Source organism: Haliaeetus leucocephalus, unplaced genomic scaffold, assembly GCF_000737465.1.
Source record: "Haliaeetus leucocephalus isolate CR32 unplaced genomic scaffold, Haliaeetus_leucocephalus-4.0 Scaffold240, whole genome shotgun sequence".
NCBI lineage: Eukaryota > Metazoa > Chordata > Aves > Accipitriformes > Accipitridae > Haliaeetus > Haliaeetus leucocephalus.
In genome coordinates, this window is record NW_010972676.1 from 12,364,448 (window position 1) to 12,380,573 (window position 16,126).

A 16,126-nucleotide genomic window follows, 5' to 3' on the forward strand; every position below is an offset into this window, starting at 1 on the left:
AGAGGAGATGAGGCATGGGAGCGATGTATCTTCCTTCTGAACCTATTTCTTGCCATACAACACAGCCTGGACATTTCCTAATGGGGCTGGAAGAAGTAGGGACCTGCGGCATAGGGATTAGATCAGACTAGAAGTAAAATTCCCACACTTCCTATGTTAGACATACATGTACAGTGGTTTCACACATCTTAGGCTTAAAAAAATTATCTCTCCCTGCGTGCTTCATGCAAGTACCAGGAGGGGAAAAAGCAAAAGGTGCCGCTGCACAAATAGCTTTGCTAAGGAGAAGGACGGGGAAAATGAACCTCTCCTGGCAGACGGCAGTGATGCCGTGTGGTAAGCAGGAGAAGGTGCCGGGGGATGAAGGTGCAGCATGAGCAGGTATGGCAGCGCAGCCCCTGGCAGCGTCAACGTGGTGCCCTCCTGTTGCAAAGCCTCCTCCCAGCCATGCCGATCTCCCCCCCCAGGGAAGAGCCGAGGAGGCTGTAATTCCAGCTGGCTGACACGACATCAAAGCGCTTCTCCCCACTGCCTGCCAAGTCATGTTTTGCACGGCGCGATCCTGCACCACCACATTCACATGTTCTGGGCAGGTTCTGGGGCGCTTTGAGCATCCCCCGGCACGCTGCCAGGCATGTCCCGTCGGCGGTGCAGTTTCCAAAACCTGGGGCTTGCAGCACCCCTTGGAATAGTTCTGCTCCCCCCCCAGGGCTTCCCTGCTCCCTCTGGAGTCTCGTGTTTTCTACCTCCTCTGGCTGAAGGCACCAGGCAGGCAGTTTCCTGGGGGGATCCCAGGGTAAAATGCCTGGCAGGGCATGCTGAGGGAGAAACGTGGCTATGATTCCATCGTCAACTGGATGGACCTTGTTGGCGAGGGAGCCAAGCAGAGGATGAGGATGAGGAGAAGAAGGGCTGCCAAAGACAAACCCCAGTGCCTTGGCGTCTCGTGGCTGCAGAAGCAGAAGACGTGCTCTCGGAGGCACATTGCCAGCCTCCTGCCTGGCTTTCCCACCACTGCCGCCTCTTTCCGCTCCACTCCCCGACCCTCTTCCCTGTTTTTTCTCCTTGAGCCTGGATCTGCCCCGCAGCTCCTCGGAGCCGCTCGGAGCTTCCCCTCCCCGGGGCAGTGGCTCCCTGCGCCTTGCCCTTCCCGGGGGCCTGTTGCAGTCTCTTGTGGCATGGAGCCTTGCTGCGCTCAGCAGGAGTTATTCCTCTTTGCCCTTTGATGTGTTGCGCTCCACCGCTTGGGACTGCTGATGGGGACGAGCCCTGGCCAACGATCAAAGTCTCCCCGCCGAGTTCTGCCACTGCAGCCTAGCCCGGTCCCTGGGATTTCCAGGTGGGAAGTCCTTCGGTGTTGCTCTGGGTGGTGGCACAAAGCACGGTGTGGTGAGTGCTGAGAGCTGCCTGCATGTCACTGGGACCAAAGCCAGCGTGGCACGGTACCCAGCTACTGATAACTGGGCCTGGAACAGAAAAAGGGTTATTCAAAAAAATCACAAGCCAGTGCAGCCAAACCCAGCCACTGGAAAAAGTCCAAATATGTCAATATGTTACATCGGCGTCTACCAGGCGAACTGGCCAGGAGCACTTGGTGGATTGGCACTTGGTCGTTTGCCGGCGTGTGCTGCTTGCCGAGGCTGGCTGCCTCTGCACAAACCGGGCTGTGCTGCAGGCTGTTGCAGGGGCATCGGCGCTGTGCAGTTCACAGCCTTCTTGGTGAAGGCCAAGTTAAACAACAGCCCTGCTAAACCCTTCCCACTTCCAGCACTGTGTTCGAAGCTAGCTGAGAGCGACCTGCTCTAGAAACCCAATCCTTCAATATTTTGGGGAAAAGCAGCCCCTTCACCTGCGCCCGGTGCCGGTGCTGCAGTGCAGGTGCTGGCCCTGGCTCGCAGGCTCTGGGGCTTCCCGAGCAGCAAGCACCGAGGGCAGGCGCTCCCTGTGCTCCCCGGGGAGAGGGCTGCATCACCCTGCGGGCTGCCTTCAAGCCCAGGAGGTCCCTGGGTCCCCAAGGGTCCCTGAGGCTGTCGTAGGGAGCAGCACATGGTGGCTCCATGCCGGTGGCAGGGCTGGCGGGACCCATGGATTTGCTCGCATCCTGCTCAGTATCTCATGCTTTTCCAATGGGAGAAGCCACCTGCCTAATTAAACAGCAGCAACGAGCTTGGCATCGCCAGCCACGCCTGAGCACACTGCAAACTCCACTGACACTTAGAAAAGGAAATGTGCTGCCTTCTGGGTCTCTCTGCTAATATTTAGAAGGCTGACAGCTGTGTCCCGAGCCCAGTCGGCACAAGGTATAATTAGAAAAGCTGCTTGAATAGTGTTGTTATAAAAGTGATGTTAAAATAATGGTGTGGAAGGAAAAGCTGGGGCCGTATGTTTCTGGGGTGTGCATGCTACACTAGGCACTGTGCCCAGTATGCTGCAGTGATACATTTAAGGCAGCCTCTGCTGAGGGAAATTAGCATCTTTGTGCTGTACACAAGGTACGTTCTGTTCTTTGGATGCAAGTTGAGAATCACATTTAAAACCATCCAGTAGAACATTTTCCAATTTTTATTTATCAACAAGCGTCTACACGTATTCCTGGAGAATGAAATATTTATCTATAGACACACGCATGCGGAATGTGAGAGTGCCAATGTATTATTTATCGCCGCTTCCCTCCTGTAGCTTATAAATAACTCATGAAGCCTGCCTGCCCAGCACGGCCCGTGGCCAGCTACCTAAAGCAGCTCCAGCTGCCACTCCATGCCAGCTCCGGGCATCTCGCCCCAGGCAGAGCATCCCCTGCCTCCAGGCCCTGCCAAGGAGAGGGCTGGCAGAGGGTGGCAATGCAGGGCGGCATCGGCCTCGCCGTCAGACGCCTTCGCGCACATCCCTGTGAGTCCCGCTGGCTCTGCCCACGGTGGCTGGTGCGGGTCGTGGTTCCCTGCCCGCAGACGGGGTGACAGGACCCAGGAGCCAAAGGGAAAGTGCACGAGCAGCAGGGTCTTTGCTGTGCTCCTGTGGAGGGAGCACGGAGGGATGTGGGTGCCGGCTCCTGGCTCAGCCATCAAGAAGGGAAACTGAGGCAGCACCAGTGGTGAGCCACACGTGCCGTGCTGGGCCCTGTGGAAACGCTATCATCTCACTGCAGATGTCAGATGATGAGCTGTTGTGTAAATAACATCCCCCCCCGATATGAGATACATCATTTGTAATGAAGCTATGAGAGCTGCAACCGAGCAAGACACGCTGTCTGGGAGGGAGGGATCAGATAGCAGCAACTCAATTAACTCCCGGAACGGGAGGCTGAGGCAGGCAGCCCGGCCGCGGGGCTGGAGCCTGGGTCAGAAGCCAGGCTGTTCACATGCAGCCTTTGCCTCCCCGGCCTCCGCGAGCAATGCAATAGGCCTCGTGGACAGCGAACCGGGGAGGGCAGAAGCACCCAGAGCCTATTCTGGGGTCTCTGGGGATCTGTAGGTGCAAATCGGGCCCCCACGGTGCTGGTCCGGGACACTGTATTTTGAAAGATACTGTGGATGAACAGGAGCAGACAAGTGTCAGACATAGTTTATGGCTTTGCACATATAACTCTATTTTCAATCACATAGCAAAAAAAAAATTACCCTTCTGCTTAGCTCGAATAACACCTTTCTCCAGTGCTTAAGATGGATGCAGATAAAACAGACACCAGGGAGCTTTTTGCTTCCCCTGTAGAGTGACTGCAGACAAATCAGTGCTGCTGCAGGAGCCCGGGGCCATGAGCTGGGGCAGTTACGGAGGTCAGGCTGTTCCTGCTGCGCTGCAGGGGACAGGTCGGGGTCTGGTGCTGAAGGAACAAAGGGAGAGGGCCCTTTGGCAAGGCCACGCAGCGGCTAAGAAGCTCACGCATCTCACAAGCACTGCTAATGCAGTGCACAGCTCTGACTCTCTGGGATAGCATGAGTCAGAGCAGGGGAGAGATTACACAAGACCTAAAAGAAATAGAAAGCACAGTATTAATAACTAAGAATTGCAGTAAATGACTTGATAAGTGAATTATCCTCCCTACATTACCTGCTGACAGCAGGAGCATCCCTGCCTTCTCTGCAGAGGGAGGATGGATGGATGGGCGGATGGCTTTCTTGACTTTGACACTCCAGTGCTGCTGGTTGCTTGCTCCGTGCAGACACGCTTGTGAATGGTGCTCACGTGGGCGAGGACTCGCTTCGTTCATTGATAAATAGTGGCCGCTTGGGAATTGGAAGTGCAGCAGCTGTTGGGCTTTGCATAGCCATCCTGCACAGCAGCCAAGAGTGTGGATGTGGCTGGGGTGGCAGGAGGAGCTGGGTCAGCAGATTGCATTTACCTTCGCTGTCCTCTATCCAGGGCCAAGCAACCAGCCCATTCCTGGCAGGGGTCAGGGCTTCTCCAGCAGCCGCCTGGCGCCAGGTGCAGGAGGACCTGGGGGGGCTCAGGGGACAGCTGCCCCACAGCCAGCTCAGGGGAGCGGCAGCAGCGAAGGGGATACGTGGAGGGCTGGGAATGGGGCTGGAGTGGCCTCGGGTCTCATTTGCGGGAGCATACCTGGCCCCGCAGAATCCAGCGGGGTGCGCAACCCAAGGCTGAGCAGGACTCAGTGACACCGGGAGGCACCAGCCGGCACTGCCGGGATGCTTCTGCGGAGCACCAGTGTTCTCCCAGCTGGCGGAGCTGCTGGAGCTCAGTCCCTTCCCAGGGCCACATCTCCAAAGAGAAATGGAAGCACGATCCCAGCAGCTCTGTGTGCTGGACTTGCTCAGGGAGGCAGAGTCCCCAGGGAGGCCAACGCACCCGCAACGTTTGCAGGACCAGAGATGGTTTTTTTCCCTCTGTCCCAGGAGAGGACCTGCTTGCCTAGCCACCTGAGCAAAGCTCAGCGCCCATCGCTCATGGGTGCTGCAGGTCCTCAAGCCAGGCCCTCGGTGCCGGTGAGCCGAGGGGCAGTGCTGCCGGGTGGGAGCCAGCTGCAGAAAGTCAGCAACATCCATCAGCCTCCTAAGAGCATTGTCTAGCACCAAGTTATTTCTAGGCCACGGCAGTTATTGGGAAGGCATTACAGGGCTGTGAGGTACAGCATGTCTCAGCTTGGGAGCAGCACGCACCAGCTGTCCTTTGGGGGCTCGCTGGCTTTTGACTTCGCTCCGCTTCAAACCCCGGGCTCCTTATGTGCATTTTAGCGACGTTCACATGCTTCAGGTTTCTAGGCCAAGCGAGAGCTTTGATTCCATGGTGCACTCAGCAGCTCTGTGTGAAGGTAGCCTGCGGTTAAGTAAGGTGAGAGGCTGAAAGTGGTTCAATTTTGCAACAATAGCTGAGAACAAAGTACAGATTTTACCATTTAAAACTGGGACAAAACAGAGCTGGAAGGTTTTTATGGGAATTTTTTTTTTTTCGTTTTCCTTTTAACACCCAGTACCCTTTTTTGAGTTGAATTAAATATATGGTGTCCGTGGCCTTTGCTTCATGCTGGAGCATTCCCGTTCGCATCTGAATGGCAAAGCCAGGACAGGGCAGCAGCACCTGGGGAGGGAAGGAAGCAGAAGAAGGGGAGGAGAGGAACCTCAGCTCAGGCTTGCTCTCCTGGCCAGGGCTCGTCCTGGTCTCTGCTGCTGGGTCCTCTCAGCACTACTGTTTTTTTCTTCTTTTGTCCTGCACCTAGCACATCCAGCTCATGTCTGGGCCTGGGGTACATAGGAGTGACACGGAGACAAGCAATTAATCCTAACTGAGCTGGCCCTGTGGCTTTTGTTCTCCTTCCACCCTGGGCTGACCTGCAGAGCGTCTTCACCTTGCCAAAGAGTATTTTTATGTTAAATGGCTAAAAGTCATCACCATAATGGTTCTTATGGCAACCCAGCAAACTGAGCTCTTAAAAGCTCTTCTTGCTTAATGCATCTCTTGTACGTAGGCCATTGCACTTACCTCAGGAACACAGGCAAGCCCTGGGGCTGAGCCAGCTCCTCTCTGAGCTGGCCCCCCAAGTGGGAGAGGAGGGCTCACCCATGCCCATGGAGGGCACCTGAGTAGCAAAGCAAGCACAGTCACTGCCACCTTAATCACCCATCACTACATTCCTTATGGATACCATACGGTCCGTAACGGCCTCGGAATCACTTCCCTCCTTACAGTCTGAATTTTAAATCACCTCACAGCCTCCTCCTGAAAACCTGCTGAGCTGAAGCTGCTGCAGGTCACGTTGTGCAATTTGCTGTTGCAAGACAAAGAAAACAAGTTCTTCTTTTTCACAATTACCAAACCACTTCATCGAGCAATTTCCCTGCCTCTGTGCTTCGGTTTCAGTTAACAGGATTCCTCGGGGAGGGAAAGTCTAACTGCATCTCCGAGTGACTGCTGGTTCTGCCATTACAGACGACTGTGAGAAGTTGCTTAAGTGCTGTAACTGCTGGCAGCAGCTTTTCCATGCCTTTCACTAGAGCCAAACCCGGCCGAGGCTCGCTGGGACTGCAGGCAGACGCTGGCTGCAGGAGCCCGCACAGCCTCGCCTCGGGTGCCAGCCCTCCAGCTTTCGGCTGCCTCTCCCTGGGGTCGAACCCCATCTGCCTGTCTGAGTGTGGCTCCCACTGGGGGCTCTGCCCTCATGCGCGAAAGCCCCGGTCCCGGTGAAACAGCTCCCGCCGGGGGTCCCAGCACAGCCCCAGGTGCTTGGCAGGGGCTCGGCACCAGCCGGGGAGGGGGGAATGTCACCCCTGCTTTGGGGCGAAGGACAGGGAGGGGGCTGTCCCCACAGCACACAGCCGTTATGGGGGAACCGCAAGCCTCCGTATGAAGCAACTCTCTGTGGCGGCTGCTCACGGGCCGGGGCATCCCCGTCATCCCATGCATGGTGCAGCAGGAGGAGCACGGCTCACCACACCGGAGCAGGCACCGATGCCAGCGGCACCAAAGCAGAGAATGCCAGTTTCCTCCCCATCGCCCCACAGCAGGAGCTGGCACCGGGGCTGTTCAGGCCGGCGGGTGCTCCCGGGTGGGCTGCCACGGCACCGGGAGCGGGCAGGCCAGCCCACCGCCACCAGCTTTTAGGACCGAGCCGTGCTGGGGTGTGGGGTCTGTGTCTCCCCTGTCGCCTTTCCCACGCTTCAGGGCTGCCCCACTGGTGCTTTCCTGGGAATGGGGGGCAGCACTGTGGCCGGGCATGGGGACCGAGGGCCAGGACCCCCCATATCATCTCTTTTGGAGTGTGAGGTGACACCCCCATTTTGCGGAGGGCAGGACCCTGGGTCATGGCTCGCTGCAGCTCAGCTGCCAGCCTCTTGAAGCCCCAGAGGCCCCGAGGAGCCCACGGGGGTGCCCGGGCTCCGACCCCTCCAAACTTCCTGCGTTTGTTTTGCTCAAGCTATTTGGGGGAAGTAGGGTGTTGTTATGTCTTCAGCTCAGCGTCTATTTAGAGAAGGATAATGCCATTGTGGGGGAGGACAATGAGAATATTAAATACCTAAAATTCTCTGCCTCTCACTATTTTGACTAATTTTTTTTTTTTTCTTTCAAATGGGTAATTCCTTGGAAAACTACAGTGAGATTTGATGGGCCCCAGTGTAGGGTGTAAAGCATGAGTCAAGCCCACCAAGATGAGCCCAGACTGATCCCTGCTTTAGTCCTACTGCAGGCAGGTGAATCCCACCTGCTGCCTGTTCAGGGGCAGATCAGAGGAAGGTCGGGTTATGAAAGAGAAGGGATGGCCAGTGCAGGAGCAGACCTCTCCAAGAGACCTTGGTGCAGAGGACAGCAGCCACCCCCTCCTGCCACTTTCCCAGGGCTATGTTTAGCTCCTGGTTTGCTCGGGGAACCCAGATGAACACCTGGGACGTCTTAATGTCATTGTCCCACCAGAGCTGGCTTTAGGGGACTTTTTTCCCTTGCAGGATATAGCTAATTAGACCTGACATCAGGGAGAGTCATGTTGGGTCCTGAAATAGCTTTCTGCCCAGTGTTACTCATAAAGGTGCCCCAGGGAAGCGTGGGTGTAAGTGTCCACGGAGCCGCTTTCGCAGGCGCTGGGATGCTGCGTGGCCATGGAGCGCACCTGAGCTCAGGTCATGTCTCAAGTCCCGGCAGCCAAAACTGGGGAGCAGAACTAGCGACTGTCTAAAGCCTGGCTGATGAACCCCAAGTCCGGGTTAGCCCAGAGGTGCAATAAGGACTCTCAGCCTTTCTACAGCTGCGCAGCAGGTCCTTGCAATACCCTGTGCCTGCAGCAGTCCTCACTCTTCTGCCTCGCTCACCTGTGGCAGCCTGGAGGGTCTGGTTTCCTTGGCATTTCTCTCTTCAGTAACAGTAGTGAAAGCTGCGTAGAGGCAGCGGGTTCAGCTCACTTCCAAGCGGCAGCAATCAAAAGGTCTCTATGGGATTGGGCTGGGAGTCCAAAAAGGGAGAAGGCAGATCTTCCAGTGGCCTTTCCTAGCAATGGCTGTGTACATCCTGGCTGCCAGCTCCAGCAGATCCTGGTGGACCTTAGGGTCTCCTGCACAGCTGTACCATGCTGTTTGCTCTGCTAGAAATCTGCTGAGACCTCGCTCCAGCCACCGCTGGAGCCAGAGGTTTTTTGCAGCAGAGTCATGCATGCGGGATAACTTCTGTACTGGTGGAGGGGACCCCGCTCCTTGCCATGCAGAGTGTTTGCATTATGAGACACTCTCTAAAGCCTGAACATTGCTTAAAAAAGTAAAATTAGATCAGAGCAGCACTAAAGATAAGCAGCTCAGTTCTCATCCAGCAACTTGCTGGAGCAGTGTGGCAGACAGGAGGCAGGACGGGACCCAGTGTCACCTGCGGGGACAGTGGCAGACTGCTCCCGGGGGAGCCCAAGCTCATAGACCTGCCCCAGCCCTGCACTGATCAGAGCTGCATGTGCGGAGGTATTGGGGATGCTGGGGGGGATGCAGGACATCGACAAGGGGTGTTGCTGCTGCTGAGCGAGGGCGCAGCAGGGCAGGGACCTATGTGTTGCTCTGCACTGGGGATCCCTCCAGGTGGGTCAGGCTATGTCCCAGATGAAGGCGGGCGGTGGGGTGGGGAAGCGCTTCCCACGGCCCTGGCTGCTCCTCAGGGGTCTGCGCATGATGGAGACGCAGCACATAACCTGCTCTCTGTGCCTGCATCCTCCCCATGCTCATTTGCCTCCTGGCCACGGTGCCTTGTTGCTGCTGGGGCCTGGCAAGCTGCCGTTGGCTCAGGCTCTCCTGGGACCCCCAGAGAAGTTGGTGGGCAGGGCACAGACCCCAGGACCTGCCCCTGCTGCTGGGAAGCCTCTGTTTCCTCCCAGGTGGGCGAAGGCAGAAGCAGGCTGCAGGGCTGACACGGTCCTGTCCATGTTCAGAAGTCATCATCGCTAACGCTCAGGTTTAATTAGCTATTGCCAGTGAGCGTTCCTGCCAGTAGCTGCCTGGGACCTGCTCTCTGCTTGCACTGGTTTTATCTCCTGGGCCACCGTGGACACAAAAGGAGCTGCTCCTGGGGGTCAGCAACCACAGCGTGCACGGGCAGGGAAAGCACAGGTCTTACTGCTCAGAAACTTCCAGAGTATTCTCCTCCAATTCCAGAAGAGAAGATGTTTTTGCACCAAAGTGGGCTGCTCTCAGATGATCCCATTGCTGATCCTGGAGCTGAAGTTAAAATCCCTGTGCCAGGCAGAAGGGGAATGAGACTTCCCAATGCCCAGAACAAGGTGCTGGGGTAATACCGCATTCCTACCCGCTGTCCCTGCTGGTTTCCTTGCCATCCCGCGGGCCCGCTTCAAGCAGCAGAATGAGAAGTCACTGGTAGGGAAAGCAGGCAGCTGCATTCACATTTGGCTCTATTGTTTCATAATTATTAGCAGAGAGATTGAAAATGTAATTATGATAATTAAGCTAAATCGCAATCTTCCTACAGGAGCTACCAAATTATTTATACCAACTTTTCATCCTAATTCCCTTAACCATTCCCTGCCCAGAGGAGGAGCAGCCCTCACCGCTCCAGGCTGCCCGCACTGTGTGCCAGCACAGGCAATCCTCGCCAGCACTTGCTGAAACAGCAGTGAGTGGCAGCTCTTACTCAGCATGAAACTGGGATGGGAAAAGAGCTGTGTGAGCGACAGCGGCCCTCAGGGCTGGAGCGCTCCTGGGGCCAGGAGCCACAGCAAGAGGGGAGAGCCGGAGGGGAGCGTGCAGGGCTGGGAAAGGCAGCGCGCGGCAGCAGGCAGGGCTGGCTGGAAAGGGCAGAACGATGCTGGGCAGATGCTCAGCAGGAGGCGGCTGCCAGGGCTGGATTTGGGCACGGTGTCTCCTATCCTTCAGGGCTGAGAGCATACCCACCACCATGATTTTTGGAGCCGGAGTGAGCACAGAGCTCAGCGCAGCAAGACTCAAGGGCCATGGCATGCCCAGGCCAGCCTGCTGCAGAGCCCGGCTCTGCACGCAGACCCAGCAGCAGCAGCTTCGGTGCTGTTGCTCTGCTGGCTCCCTCCAGGAACGCTGTCAGCTTTAATTAATGTCACAGTTTAGCTTGCTCATTCATCCGAGCAGACTGCGTGCAACTTCACGGTGCCGTGGGAAGAGCGATGAATGCCATCCCGGAGCCTTTTCCTTGCGTCCCCTGGGGTCTGCAGAGCGCCCACGCCAGAGCAGCAGGGATTTCCAGATCCAGATGTGACGCCGCGTGTGTCACCCCTCTATGCGGGGTGGCAGCAGGACCAGCTGCTGCAGGAGGCAAGCTGCTCAGCTGCACCCCATTTTGGAGCAGGAGAGCATGGGAGGAGCTCTATAGGTGCAGCCTGGGGCCAGTTCTCCAGGAGAGAGCTCACATCCTTCCCACAGAGCTGTGGACATGTTCGGGGCATGGGGACAGATGATGTGTGCCATCATGTGCCACTGCCCGGTCTCAGGCACCTGGGACAGAGCTAAAGGGTGGTATCATGAAAGCCCGGATGCCTGCAGCAAGCAGCCCCTGCCCTTTGGCAGTCCTGGGCTATCCCAGTGAGACATTGCCCAGCTCCTGCCATCAATGGGGCTTGGTTTAAGCCCACAGATGGGAGCTGGGCTCTGGCTTACTGAGGCTGAGCAGGCAGAGCACCTCCCAGCTTGGGAAAAAGCATTTTGCAGCCTTTCTCCCGCCTCCACCCCTCAGCAGTAGCAGGGAGCGCAGTCACCAAGGCCCGATCCTGGAGGGTGCTGGGCAGCTGCAGCCTGGAGCTCCGCTCCTTGCAGAGCCGCCATGTCAAGCTGAGGGCAGGATTGGGCCCATGTCCTTCATTATATAACTGTTTCTCCGAGTGTTTTCGTAGCACTCAGCCCTCCCGCCGGGCAGAGCCCCGACCGGCAAGGGGGAATGTCATGTTTTTTTGAATGCATAGCTTTGATTTCACGCCGGGTCATAGCAGCGGCCAATTCCCCCCCGCCCACCCCCAGCTCATGCACCTTGCAGGGCATTAACCATGATGCAGCCCCCTGTGAGCCACCAGCCAGCAAGCTGGAGGTGTTACCTTGCTTGGGGTGGGCGATGGAGCTGCGGGGAGAAGCAGAACCCCAGCGGCTAGGCCAGGTCGGTTCATCCGCGGGGCTCTTCGAGCCCCGCGGATGAACCGACCTGGCCTAGCCTCTGGGACCCCACACTGTCCATGCCCTGCCCTGGCTGCCTGCCCTCGCATTCCTGTCCCCGCACATCATCTCCCTCCAGCTGCTGGGGAAAACAGCCCCCGCTGCTACCAGCGGCTGGGGTGAGGAGGGGGAGCTGCCTTCACGGCACGTGAGCTCTGTGGGAGCTGGGGCTGCTGCTGGCCTTGGAAATGCAGGGTATTTTTTCCTCCCGGCTCCAGGAGAAGCGGGAGGTGAGGCAGAGCCGGCTGGCGCTGCGCACTGCTTGCAGCACTGCAGGTTTCTTCCGTCACCAGTGGGACCCTGCCCACCCTCGCCCAAGATAACCAGGGGCTGTGCAGTGGTGTCACCCACACCCCCTTGGATGGTTTGAAGGTAGGAGAACTGCCCTGTGCCTCCTTTTGCAAGTTGAAATTTGAGGGGTTTCCCCGCTAAGTAATTGGGGGTTTGGTATGATGGCCAAGAATTGGGCAACAGGACAGTTGTGGTGTCTTGGGGATGACTAACAGCAGTGGGACAGGTCTGCTGCTCTTCTCTAACACACTGCTGAGGAGGAAATCCTGACGCCTTCCTGCTTCCCTATGACAGTCGCAGCATGTGTGCTGAAGGTGACTCGGAACCGCCCGAGGGGCTGGAGCTGTACTCAATACTGGGTATTGCCTGTAGACCCCCAAAAGCAAGAGGTTTTCACCACTGACCTGGAGGTGACATGCAACCAGACCTTGCACCTGGGAGTCCCAAGCAGCCCCCCAGCCAGCAGTTCTCGCAGCGTCCCCCTTGGCCAGGCAAACTGCATGTGCCCCATGCAGGGCATGTCACCAAACTGACGTGCAAATAATTCTGGATCTAAATCAGTACTGCAGTCTGGGCCAAAAGTCATTTTGTGACCTGGCACACTCCGTTTGACCACTGGCTAATTTTTCTGGTTGTAGATGATATTTTTTCCTGTTGTGGATGAGGAAGATCTGAGGACAGAAGAAGGGCATGCTAAGGGCAGAGAAAAACAAGAAGCTGCATGTGGGATCCTGCAAACAATTCCACATTTGTGTGGCCCCTCTCAGCCTCATTAACTATGTGCAGGCGCAAGTCTGTAGTACACCAGCAAATGCACAAAGTCAACAAATAGTATTAGCAACAAGTGCTCTTTTTCCCATAATATCTTCATATTCTGGAAATCATTGTTGTTGCTTGGAATAATCACATGCTCTGTTTAGCTGCAACACACTCTGGAAATCTCAGGCACCTGGTGCGGTACCTAAGCTGACTTGCCAAAGCATCAGCCCCATGTGCCGGATTCAGACCAGCAGCTAGAGCCTGTAGGGCAGGATCATTGCCTTTCCTGGTGTTGCATCGTTTGTTATGGGTATTTTCTGGCCAATTCATCACATGCTGTCTGCTAGGTCAGAGCTGTGTGGAGCTCAGTGTTCAACCTCGCCGTGCTGGAAACCTCCAAGGGCTGCCCGAGGCCGGGCAGGAACATGGCCCGCTAAGCCCCAGTTGATGTGTCAGTGAGCAGGGCAGTGATTTGCACCAGTGGCAGATAGCAATGCTCGACTTGTAATTCTGCAAACATCTGTTCCCACATTTGACTGCTCCCCACACAGTCCAAACCCACTGGCAGAGCAATCAGGCTGCCTTTGCTCTCCCTTTACAGGCCCATCCCTGGGAAAGCGGCAGTGGGATGGGGCTGCTGGCTGGTGGGGAGCAGAGTTTCAGAGGCTGCGCTGCTCTTTGCACAGCCCACACGCCTCAGCTGCGTCAGGGGCTGATTCACCATCCCCGGCTGTAGAGCCAAGTTAGCGCTGATGGATGGAGACTGATCGACGGGGGAACGCGCATCTCTGCCGACGTCCTGAGCGGGGGCCGTGCCGTGCTTGGTGGGACGCTGCACCTCGGCTGCACCCAGTGCTGAGCAGAGACCACGGAACAGTTTGTGCTCTACCGATGGGAGCAAGGCCTGGGACTGGCATGGCCTCACGGCAGTCAGCAGAGCCTGCATGTCCTACAGAGGCCTTTCCCAAAGTCCTGCGCTTCTCCCAGGCTGCCTCCCCATCAGCCAGCAGCAGGCTTTTCAGCTTGGCAAGAAGCTACTTGTTTCAAAGGAAAATCATCAGCAGCTCAGCCCTTTACTCAAACCTGTTGCAGAGGAGGTCTTGCTCTCTCCTCCTCTCCTTATCCTAGGGAGATACTCCTTCAAACTTGCCATGCAGAAAATATAATGACCACCTTCTCCTCACATGCACTTGTTCTCATTTGCAGGCCCATGCATGCTGCTACGGGGAGGGCACAGCAGTTAAGCACACATGAATAACCGTGCACGAGCACTGCAGACATCTGTACGATTATTTTTTTTTCAATGGTTCTAGTACCAAAATATCCCAGGCATAAAGGGATTTGGACCCTACGTTTACAGCTAATGATCTGTACAGGCCTCTAAGGAAACTGCACAGTAGCCCCGCTAATGGCTTCAAGGAGAAATGCTTCAGGCCCTGGCTGCTGCTGGTGCTGCTCAGGGAACTGTGCTTTCAGCTCCTGCATGCGATAAAAACCTTTCCTCACTGTTGCAGACATGATGGCTCTTCTGGAGAGAGAAAAGGCATTGACTGAGCTAATGCCGTTAACTACCTTTAAGCACACACAGAGGATGTAAAGCAAACACCGCCCGGTCATTCAGCAGCTGGGCTTAGCTCAAACCAGCCTGCGAATTTCTCGGCATGCCCTGCGCTGCCTGCTCCCTCCATCCCAGGGGAGAGCAGGCAGTGACGGAGAGCCCTGGGCATAGACCTGGAGCACTTGGGAGCTCTAGGGCACTGCAGGCCCCCCCCCCCGTTGCGGGCAGGGCAGCCTCGCAGCCCCCACCCTGGGGAAAGCACTGCAGGATAAGCTTTCCCCGCTGTTTCATTTCCCCCTCATCACCTCTGCCTTCCCTCCCTGGGAAAGGCAAGGGGAGCTTTGCCTGAGAAAGAGCAGCAGGATGGACTTTTTCTTTTGCAAGGTGTGTCTCAGCAGTGCCAGCCCGAGCGTGCTCAAATCCAGCAGCGGCCACTGTCACCTGCTGCATCTCGCTGCCCATCATGGGCTGAGCGTGACCTGGGCAAGAAGGTGACCGTTCTGAGGGGGGCTCCCCCCCTCTCACCATTACCCCTTCCCACGCAAACCACCCTGGCATGCCTCCCTCCTCAGACTGACTCACAGTGAGGCAATGGTAAAAGCTTCTCGCTGGTGCGGTGGCAGATTTTGCAATCTGTTTTAATGAGATATTTACAAGTTCAGAGGCTGGCTCCTTGCACAAGGAGTGCGGCCTGGCCCAGGCAGCTGGTTGGGCTTTTCATTGACATTCCTGCAACTCGCCCGATTGCAGCACAGGCACAGTGGAAAACATTTAGACATCAGAAATGCCAGATTAATTATCTCTTAATTGATACCTCCACTTGGGGACAAATGAAACCGGAACATCTCTACTGCCCTGGGAGCCTGCCACTTACAAACAGATTTACAGCTAAAAATACCTCGGCAGTCCCATGGCTAATCAACTTCGCTGCTTACCCTGGGTGAGGTTATGAAATTGTCACAGGCTGGCGCTGCAATCAGAGGGACCAGCTGCAGCAGCGGTGCCCGAATGCAAACCCCGCGAGGGCTGCGCGGCGCTCCCAGCGCCCATGAGCACGCTGCCAGGCAAGGGGCAGCTTGTCCCACGTCAGACTCGGAGCTGCACAGTTCGGTTTCTCGAGCCTACGATCCAACCGGAGAGCCCGGACACGAGGCTTCTCGCATGTTCCTGCCCCTGTCATTAAGAGGCTGCAGAGAGAAAAACCTCATCCCTGTGTCTTGTAAGAGACCTTAAGTGCCCGGTGCATTTTCCCGCAGTCTAAGATTTCCAGCTGGCTCAGGAATCACGCTCGGTGGTTGCGAGGGCCTTTCTGTGCAGAGCCCTCCTGCAGCTACAACACATCCCAAGGGATCTCTTTCCCCCCACACCCCCTCCCTACAGGAACGCACACACAGAGAGGCCAAATCGCCACAGCGACCCGTTTCTTTTAAATTACTGTCATCTTTATTTTTTTCACGTATGTGCAAACAGAGGAGATCGCAATGGTGGTGTTCTTAAAAATAACAAAATGTATTTGCATACATTTCCCTATGTACAGGTGAACAGCCACAAGTAGAGTCTTCTTTTGCACAGCAAAAGATCTAGAGCATTGAGACCGGGGACAGGACCGGGGCCCAAAAAAAGGGTCTAACTTAAAAATAATAATAATAAAAAAAAAATAAAATTCACAACAGTGCAAACCTCTCGGACACGACAGCACGATGGAGTGACTTTAATGCAGAAACCGGCTGGGGGGGGGCCCTCTCGGATGTGAGATTTCTGACTGTAAACAAGGCGCAACACCTCCCTCCCGCCGCCCTCCCCGGGGAAAGCTATTCCAGGAATTTGGCAGATCTTCAAGGGCTGAGCCGGAGGTAAACAGCCCGCGGCCGCCTCCCCAACTCGGGCCGCGGCGGGCTGGGGGCCCGGCTCCGGC

General features: G+C 56.2%; 1 protein-coding gene across 1 annotated transcript in view; it reads right to left on the bottom strand.

Moving 5' to 3' along the window:
- The window catches only part of FAM43A (family with sequence similarity 43, member A), a gene marked incomplete at its 5' end in the record, with an annotated part of 56,124 nt that overhangs the window by 39,333 nt on the left and 665 nt on the right, over positions 1-16,126 (bottom strand). The window lies entirely within an intron of this gene.